This window comes from Nasonia vitripennis, chromosome 1, assembly GCF_009193385.2.
Source record: "Nasonia vitripennis strain AsymCx chromosome 1, Nvit_psr_1.1, whole genome shotgun sequence".
NCBI classification, from domain to species: Eukaryota; Metazoa; Arthropoda; class Insecta; order Hymenoptera; family Pteromalidae; genus Nasonia; species Nasonia vitripennis.
This window is the reverse complement of record NC_045757.1, coordinates 29,222,976-29,233,687: the sequence shown is the minus strand read 5'-3', so window position 1 is coordinate 29,233,687 and position 10,712 is coordinate 29,222,976.

Here is a 10,712-nt window from a genome sequence, read left to right as displayed (position 1 = left end):
CAAACATAAAACGCGGTTATGGCTTATCTGCAGCGATCGACCTTCGATTATTTGCCAAGGTAAAACATGTAAACGCGGGTGTACCTAATCATTATCCGATGAATTAGGGCAGCTCGCTGACGTTAATTAAGACTCGAATATTAATGAGCCTGGTCAGTGACGATATCCACGTTATGCCTATAGTCAATATAAAATCGTGCAATTTTCAAACTGTTAGCATTATACTCGGTTTAAAGACAAATTAAACACCCATAACGCAGCAACTCCGCATTTCAACCCTTCGCGCTTGCGTCCAAAGTTCCAGACAAACATAGCCAGAAGAACTCAGCAGCTCATCATTCTCAAACGCACCTGTGTACGCACACTACGTCCAGCATAAAGGCGCGAATTTAAACTGACGCACATCTCATTGTGCGAACTTCAAACGTCAAAGCCTCAACCGTCCAGACGCTTATATACATCGCCGCTAAACTACGTCCTGTATATATGCTCATCCCTACGGTTCATCTTCTTCCCGCAGCAGCCTCTTCTTGTTTGTCTTGGCTTCAGGCGTCTGTCTTCGTCCCCTGGAAGTTTCGAACACTTGTTGGAGTCGCCAGTCGATGAGAGAGAAATAAGGCTCGCTTTATACACACTGCGCGAGAGAAAGAGAAAGAGCGACCGGTGTGATCGATCGCAGAGAGAGAAGAGCCAATCGCCCGAAGGGCCGAGAGAAGCGACGACTAGGCAATGACGGAGTGCGGTTCGCAGAGAGGAGAGTATAAAAAATGAGGGGAACGGGAGCGAGAAAACGTAAACAAAATGCTGCTGGGGAGAAAAATGCCATGGCTTGAGGGCTTGAAAAATCGGAGAAGCGAAAATTATTTGTTGCGCCGTCGAAGCGTATTTTGCATGAGTTTAAGTTATGGCCGATCTCTTCGGCGGTATAACGCCACTTTATGGATACGCGAATGAAGTTTATCGCTCGAAAGTAATTTGTCCTCGCTGAGTCTATGGGAAATATCGTCGGAGGTAAAAGTTAATTCAGACTGAAAATCCTACGGGCATAAGACAACGAGGAGAAAAAGCGCGCAGGAAGCCAAGTCAAACAAGAATGGAAGAAAGAAAGAAAGAGAGTATTTGAACGACTTTCCATCAGGGGATCGACCGGACGTTTATGAATATGAAGTGACGGCCGTCCGCTCGGACGGGGATGAGGCGATAAACCGACTACATTTGTATGCGATAAGAGATTTCTGCCTTATGCGATTCTATATTTCTCTCCCTCACTCGCCGCGGAAGGATTTTTCTTCCGCAAGCGCGAAATGTTTGAAGAATGGCAATCCATCGTCGGGGAATGGATTATTAGGGCTTCGCTTTTATTGAATGACGCGCGATAGCATCTCTGTTTATACAACGGCTCCTCCACACTTTTTCCGCCAATTTATTTCCGCCTCTCTCATTGTATTTATTATGAATATATCGGAGCTGCCGTTCCAGGGATGATGCGTGCTTTTGTGTGCGAATAGAACCGGAGTTTTATTCGATTACGGGGATTATACGACTGGTGTGATGAATTCATGCGTTCCGTACGCGTGTTCACTGCGGGATAAATAAAAGCTCCTCGATAATCGAATAGCGAGAGGCCGGCGATTCTTATATCGAATCTCGTTAATAAAACTGGTCATCTGCAGCGACGACCGAAACAGGTTCGAATCGATACAGCTGACCCGACGTGCGAATCATCTATGCATCCAAAGTAGATACAGGTCAGCCAGGGCACACAGGCCATTTGTACACTCGGTAATTTCCACCCCTTCAATGATTCCGCGTTTAATTGCTTCCAACCGGCAAATTCACTCTGCGGGCGACGATTAAATTTCCCCAAACTATGATATTCCCAGGTGTAAGCCTTCCTCGCAGCAGCGACTTCTCTTCTGCCAGCCACTGCCCAGAGCGTCCGCGAGCGAAGAAGCGGCAGTTCCCACCTCGGGAGAGAGGACGGATGGTTAAGCGTCAGGTAGTAGTCCCTATCTTTCGCAACAAACGATTCATTTGCCGGCGACTGCAAACTCGCACGCGTGCCTAGACCTCCGGCTGTATGCATGTACGTATAGCCAGCGGTATAGCAGAGAGCTTCCGCTGCTGCTGCTACTGCAGGTCGATAAAATTCCCAACGCGCGCGCGGGGCGGCCGTGTAACGAGTGCGAGAGGGACGCGGCGCATTTCCGAAAATTTATGGAAATTGCGCGTTAATGCATCCCGCCGAGGGGAGAGAGAGAGAGAGAGAGAGAGAGAGAGAGTTTGCCTCTTCGGCCGTACTTTGCGGGGAGGGAGAGAGAGAGAGAGAGAGAGAGAGAGAGAGAGAGAGAGAGAGAGAGAGAAGAGGGAGTTCACCTACGAAGCATTTTCGAGCGCGAGCCCGTGTAATACGTTTACATGTGGAAAAAAGGCCAGCGGTTCGTCTCTGCTCTGCAGCGAAAAATGTAGAGGGGAAAGAGTTCTTTTTCTGGATTCGAAAGGTATTATTTTTATTTTGAACAATCTTGAGTTTTAAAAGGAATTTCCTGCTGCTTGCCTACACCTTACTTTACGGTTACTTTATCTCGTTATTTTTTAAAACCCACTTAAAACTTGACGAATATAGTTAAGCTCGTTTCGCTTTGATTTAAAATTGCATTTCACTTAAGCTACTCGCACGACATACTTTAACTCGCTTTCTTCATTAAGAAATTCGCTATATACTTCATCGAACAATGCGCATATCACATTATAATTATCTGTAAACGTATGTAACAATGGGTTGTCAGTCGCATTCGGAATACATATCATTAGGATAAAAATTAAGCAGCGCTGCAAGAGACCAGTTCGGTTAATTATTACATTTGTGTAATAATTAAATTCATGCGTTGGGGTGCACGACTTGAATTAGGCCAACGGGGCTTTGGTAATGACGGACAGACGTTATCATGCCAGTCGCAGAAATTCGGCGCCCGCGCATATATTATACTCCCGCGCGCGCATTTGATAATTACATTTTCGAATTAATATATATTCATAACGCCGCGGCTCTCATTAAAATTCTATGCCAAACTCAATTAGTATTTGCAGAATTGTATTGATCATTCGATGACTACGCGGGATCCAATTAATTTCGTAAGAATTATATACGCTCGTTACTTGCAGTGTGTGCGAGCTACGAATGGTCTCGATGTAGATGATAACGTGAAATAATTATTCGGGGTGGATAGAGTTTCGATGTATAATCAACGAATAAAAGTAAGTGATTTATCGAAATGCACATAAGAGATATTAAAATTAGTTAAAATCTCAACTTTCTCGATACAATACCTGCTACGAAACAAAAGAACGCAAACTCCCCACATGTAAACACTCAAAGAGCGCATCTTATTCCTTCTCCAAGCAACGAACGAACCAATTAAAAGTTATCGTCCAAAATACAACGAGACCCCCGTATACGTAGATCAACGATCGACCGCAGACCGCGCAGAGAGAAAACAGCGTAGAGCCGGAAGCAAGATAAGTAGGATGCCATATTGATTGCGACTAGCGCACCAGGCGCGTATGCCTACCATACCTCTCTCGCTCGCGACGACGCCGAGATTCGCGAGAATTACGCCGCGGATCGATACGAAGTCGCGCTCGGCACTGCTATATACGTATACATACCGGCCAGAAATTACCCGATATAACCTTTCCGCCCGATAAATCTCAACTCGGAGTAAACGCGAGGGACTCTTTATTTTTCCTCGTTAATTGCCGCATTTTTCGCGAGATTTTTTTCTCCGCGAAGCGTGTGTACATGCCTCAGCTTTGTTTCGGACGTTTTAACGGCTGTATATACGTCCGGTGTATACACGACGAGTTATTTATCCGGGCGATCGATGCGAGCTTCTTTTATTTCGGTATGGACGAGTGAAATTTCATGCTACTGCTCGATGCGCGCTTTTGGCGGAGGATTTTTTTTTCTCGTTCGAAGTAGGGGCGATGGTAATTATCGGAGAAAGTATTGATTTAATGTTTCGCCGGGGAATTTAAATTGGTGGTCAGCGCTCAGCTGGGTGGCAATATGCTTGTATCGAAAAAAGGGGTGAGTCGAGGTTTATTTTATTTTATTTCTTTTTTGGGAGGTGAGAGTTTTAAAATAGGTTCCGTTAACTGTTTATTTCAATGAAAAAGTTTCTTCGCATGTGCTAGTGGTAAAATGTAATTATTCAGAGTACGGGCGTAAAAGCTGTTTTTACAGCCTAAAATAAAGCTATTTCTTTTCCCCCATTAAGCTTATTTGAAAATGATTGATTCCAGCATGGCGAACGACAAGCTTTAAAAAGCTATAAAAACATGCTATAAAAAAGTAAGAAATACCGTAACGATCCCTCGGGGGAATATTACGGCTATACGCGAGGTACGTTCTTTAAAGCCGTCGGTTTCTACCAGGGATAATCGCGAACCTTTATATTTTCAGGTGATACTCGCGGAGTATAATACAAGCGAAAAACTACATTTTTTCTTCCACATAACATTGCCTCTATTCTTCTAAAATTCCATACGAAGCAAACTGCTAAAAGTAAAAAGTTAATCTAGCTAAATTCAGGGTCAAAGCATCTCACCCGGAATAATATTTCTGTCCTCTCGTCAAACCATCGCGTGTAAAACAAACGACGGGAAACATCTCATGCGCGTATGTAGACTCATCATTCGAAAAATTTCTGTCTCTAATGTCACACCGCGCGCGACGGGGATAAAAATAACGAAGGATGCACGCGCACGCGCTCTTTGCGCTTTTTCTCTCGCTTCTTAAATTTCCCAGGTTTTCGCCTCGCGCCAAAAGTATTGAGTTTCCTCCGTTGACAGAGCGAGAAACGTGTGAAGCCCTTGCGGGCTGTTAGAAAAAGCCGAAAAGGACCCGTGTGGTGCAGGTAAAAAAAGCGTGAGGACAACGCTGAGTTTGTATGCACATGTGCGCATATGACATAAAGGTCTCGTTATATCCTTTAAATATAGCCGCCGATGGGTGAAGATCGTTTACACGCGTGTTGTGATTATTTCCATCGTATAATAAATCTGCATCGATAAATTTAATAATTTCATTCCTGTTTCACTCTTACACTCACAAAAGCAACCAAAACTTCCCGCCAAACGCTTTAATTCTTCTCCGAAACACTTTCCATTCAATTTGTTTACCCAGCCTCGAAAATACACACAGCCTCCGCACGCGCCAGAGAGACAAGCTCAATTAAATAATTACGAAAAATTTATTTTTTCAATATATCCGCAGCGCAGACTCACCGGAAAGAGACTCGGCTTCTACGAAACAGAGGCGAGACGCGTCTTTGACGACTTGTCAACGCCCGACGTCTGGCGCTTCAGCCGACGCCAGTAGTAGCTGTAAACCAAACAGAGGAAGTACAGCACGTACGATTTTGATGCGCTGAGAAAGTTCTCGGGAGAGAGGGTCGAACAAAATTTGTTCTCGCGAGAGAGAGGAAGGACTCCTGCGCGCGGCGTGTCTGACACGATGTTTTCGACTGCCGGTAATTTAAGATAAGTCAAACAAGCTTGCGGCGGAGAAGCGGCGCGCAAGTGTTTTGAATGCTGGAAACGTTCATTTTCTCGGGATTCGGTGAGGAGGACTGGTGGCGATAATTTGATCGTAATTAGCGCAGGCTTCTTGGAAGTATTATATACTTTTACTTTAAATTAAAGTATCTTGGTCCGATCATTCGCTTTATTCTACATTTATTCGAGCCGAATTAATTAAGTAAAACGTAAACCAAATTAAACTCATTCAGCGAAGACGAAGCATAAATAGAGCTAGGGTCTTTGGTAAAGATCATATAATTTCAGCCAGTAGTAGACGCGGAGCCGTAAAGATGCGCACAGCTGATCAAAGGAAAATCACGGGTACATGCGCTTCGGCTACGTAACGATTTTGTTCAGCTCGCTCGCTCTGGCCCCAAAGTGGGCATAAATCATATAAGCAGATTAAACGTGAAGGAAATTAAAGTATTACTCGCCGGGCGACTATAACTTAAGTAGTTCCCTGTGCGCCGAATTTCCCGGCCGCGACGACGCGATCTCCTCGTCCGCATCATGTTCCATTAGGCGATACCACTTTTAATGCGATTACTCGGATTACTTATAGACTATTATACATAGACGGGGACTCTGATTCTTTAGGGCATTATTTCTTTGTGAATTTCCGACGAGGCGCTCATTGTTTGCTCGAGCTTTTAATTAAAAAGTTTTTCAACGACGACCAAAGCGAAGACTGAAAAGTGAGTGGAACGTGATGTTGCAAAAGAGATGTTTGATTATTGCCGAGTGAAAATTTCGCTATTTTTACACGCCGTTCCCGACGCATCTACTTCCATTACTTTTTCAAGAACTTACGTGCATCGGAATTTAGTATTTCGCGGTGAATTCGAAACTTGGCGCTCGAAGCTCACGACGTTGCGAACCTTAGTGAGATTTTTAAATATATGAAGTAAACTTCGTAACGCATATCAGTAAACAAACTCGACTACACGCACATTCGTAAGGAATCCAATTATCGATATTTGTTTGAACATTTAAAAAGTTAACGATACCCGCCTCTTCTGAGTGTACAAGTACACAACTCGGCGTATTTTAATACGAGAAGTGGAAATTCGTTAAAAATTCATCCATTCCACTCTCGGTTCAATATACTCTTCCCTCTGCTCCACTGCGACCTAGTTTTTCCTCTCTCCCGCGCTTTCACACACACACACACACATACACACACATACTCATATCTCTCTCTCTCTCTCTCTCTCTCTCTCTCTCTCTCTCTCACTCTCTCTCTCTGCCGTACGACGTATATTACGAGTGCGAAACTTGTCAGAGTAGAGTCGGCTTCGAACTGCTCGGGGAAGAAATTTTTAATCGAGAAAGTTTCGCGAAAGCCGGCGATATATAAGTCGCGCGCGCCGGCCTCGAATTCATCCCGTAAAAAGAGAGCGTAGGTAAGAGAGTGTGTGTGAGAGAGAGAGAGAGAGAGAGAGAGAGAGAGAGAGAGAGCCGTTTTATTAATCCGACCGCCCCTTTCGACGGAGTTTGCCTTCTGCCGCGAGTTTTTTCTTCCCCCGTTGCTCTCTTTTTTTTACGCCACGGGAGTTCAAAAGGAGCTCGATGCCCGCGGCTGAATCCTCTCGCGGGCGTTATCGCTCTCGAGATATGGATTTTGAATGAGCTTTACCTCTCGGAAATTGGGACAGCCTCTCGGTGAATTATTTCGCGGAGAGCATGTGTGGAAGTGCGCTTCTGTATAGGGAGAGTATTTTTAGACGGAATTCGAGTGGGTACACACGCTGCAGCTCCGGAGGAAAGTTAAGGTCGCCTGGAAGTAGGCGACCCGAGATACACAGAAGTAAGTAGGTAGAGTAAATTCGGACTTCCTTATGTGCGCCGTGCAGCTGTATCGTCACAAAGGCTCAGTAAGGAGCTCGCAGTGTGTTCCATTTATTCAGGCGAATCGAGCCGAGTCTCGTTAGGCGATTTACCTTGCGTGTGCTTTATGAGCGAGTAGTAGATGACGCTGTATTCAGACGCGCGCGAGTTTTCAACCCCGAAGCTTCGCACCACTTGTAGCCTATACTCTCGCACAAAAGCCGGAAAATCCAAAACAACGAGAAGCCGCGTTTCGTCTCGCGCCTCAAAAGTGACATTCCCCGTGAGCAAGCTCCCTCGTCACCGTATATATAGCCTAGCTGCGCCTGCTGCGTCGTGGCCATCAGCCCGTCGTCGTGGTGGCTCCCTCGCCCCTCAAAGCCAGAAGCAGCAATGCCAGTTCAACGTCGGGCCTCAGGATAATTGGTGTAATTTCTCGAGGACTGATATAAACGCTTTCCCTCCCTCTCACCGCGTGACTACTAAAGCCTCCTGACGTATTACAGCCTAGGCTGCGGCTATATACACGCGCGAGCGCAGTGTATTCCATCGCGCACACGCGTATGGAGAGCAACGTATGCAGAGAGGAGGAGAAGGCACAATGCCGGTCGAGCGAGCCATTGTGCTAGACGCCGCAGCTACGGGGGCTTTACGAGCAAACGTGCTGCGCGCACTTTCGAGCGCCGTGTGTTTGCAGCCTAAGAGAGAGGCCCGTTACTAATATAACGCGGCTGCTGCGCCTCATAATGGCTCCCTTAAGACGCTGTGTACACAGGCCGACGGTGTACACTTCCTTGCGAGGAGGGCAACTGCGATTAATGAGAAATCTGAGGGAGCGCCTTCTCTTTCTTCTATACTTGCGGGAGGAAGTTTGTATGAGAAGTTTTTTTTGAATGAGAGGCGCGTTCTGAACTTTTGACGGCTGGAAATTGCTTCTACGGGGGTATTATTGTTTTCGAGAAACTTTTGGAGAAAATCAAGCGCTGTTTATTGCTCAGCGATTGATTGAAAAATAAAATGGAAAATAAACAAGCCTCGCGGGTTAACCTTCTCTATGAACGCACAGCTATACTGCAGGGCACGCAGTTCATTTAATACGGCTCCTATACATGGTACGCGTAGTTCGACGCGCCACATGCGGCGGCGGCGGCGTCAATGGAATTTTTCATTAAAAACTTTTCCGCCGAGAGGACACACAATGTAACTTACCGTGAGCATGGTTTTGCGCATTATTAACGCTCGAGCGGTGGGAATATAGTGTTGATGGAAATTATCAACGCGCGAAGTATGTTAGTGTTAGTCACGCACCGTTTCACCCGCTTTTGTCTCTACTGCCAATTAATGCACATTGCACGTAGTGCTCTATATACATATATATATATATATATATATATATATATATGCGCGATCGCTTATGCGAAGCCACAAGTGCATAGAAATCATTTCAGGCAGTTAATTACGCCGCGAATTCGAGGCACTTCAAGACGCGCCCGCGATGTAAAGCGGCAACTAACTTGAATTATTAAGTGCGCTATGCTAGAATTCGCGCGCAGACTGCTGATTTGAAAGTTCGCGCTTTGATTCACCGCTCTGGATTATTATCGAGCCGTGAAGTGTTTTATCGAAGCTTGCGAGTACGGAACGAAACGAAAGCTATACAGCGCAACTGTTCGTTATCTGCGGCAGAGCAAACGATCTGAAACCATGTAAATGACACGTCCATTAGCCTGTGCATGGTCGGAAATCAATCATGCAAGCTCTCGCGAAACGAGCACTGTGATATGCCACCCTCAAAAGAGCAGACAGACTCGAAAAAAAAGAAGCGCAGAGACTAGCTGGAATCAGTCGAGGGATTATATACGCAACGTGTGCGCGCAGGGGCTGCAAGAGACACGCGACGGATAAGGACGGCGCGCACGTTTTAATGCTCCTTGACATTGATCGCATCCGCCGCCGGCACAATGCTCTGAGCTCTCTCTCTCTCTCTCTCTCTCTCTCTCTCTCTCTCTCTCTCTCTCTCTACGGCCACGTGTCACTATTCCGAAGCCACTAAACCGCTCTCTCGAATCAATTGGCAGGCTGCGTCGCGAGCTACTCTGCAAACGAACTGTGAGCGTGTTTATACCGAAGGTACATAGTCTGCGTTCTGTACTGGATCGTTCTCTGAATTGCAAAAGCTTCTGGAAAGCATCGGCAGGCTTTCTGAGCGGAATCGGAAATTTATGACCGATTTAATGATTCCGACCTTCGCGCGCGTGAGAATCTATATTTCGCTTGGTTCGGAAGGGGACGACTTTCTATTCTGGTGGCGTCCGAAATGAATTTCCGGTCAGACGAGCAGACGAACTCGATCGGGAAAAATTGGAACAAGCGTGACCTCGGTTTATCAATATCAATACTGGGTATGTGGGTCGCTTCTTCGTTTTCCGCAAGGATGCAGGTGTTTGTGGATTTAGCAGGAGTCTGGAGGGAAATGTAAAAATACAGAGTTAAGGAAGAATTATTTTTATTCTCTTGATACATTGCCGGATGTTTGTGTCGTCTAAAATCCGAACGATCTCTGTGACATTTATTAACATTACTCGGTAATTCGTAAATATGGATTCGAATAACAAAGATAGACTGCATTTTCCACTATGAAGATAAAATATCGATAAAATATATCCAACAGCCATGATACGGATATACCAGTGAAATCGGATGTTTTTGCGCTTTTTCAATGAAGTATCCTTTGGTCTTATTATTCTTCATGGGCACGTATGGTATGTAGATATTTTTAGTCTCGTCAGATTTTCCCAATTCAACGTGATCCTTTGATTTTTATGAAACACGACTGTGCCACGCAGAAATAATCGATTGCATCTATTATTTAAATCGCAAGTAGCCACACGTGCTCCCCTTTACTAAAAATTAAAATAAAAAAAAAATAATAATATGATCGATCAGCATGCAACTGTAATTACCTTCTATCGTTATTAATTATACATCAACTGAATCAACTTATTCAATATACAGGAATTATTTTCAACAAAATGTGTAATTTTTGTTTTTGCAGTCATGTTTACACATTTGTGACAACTACAGACATTTGCTCGCAATCATCTGATCCTTTACATTTTTATTTTATACGCTTTATAATGTCTTAGACATGAAGCCAAAACGACGCACTGAGATTTCGCCCATGAAAGTAAGGATTGACAAAATGTATCCAAAACTAGAACTAATCGTCAAATTTCATAATTTTCACCGCAATTTTTAAAAATATCACAATTATCATCATAGTCATTAGCATTATTAAGAAA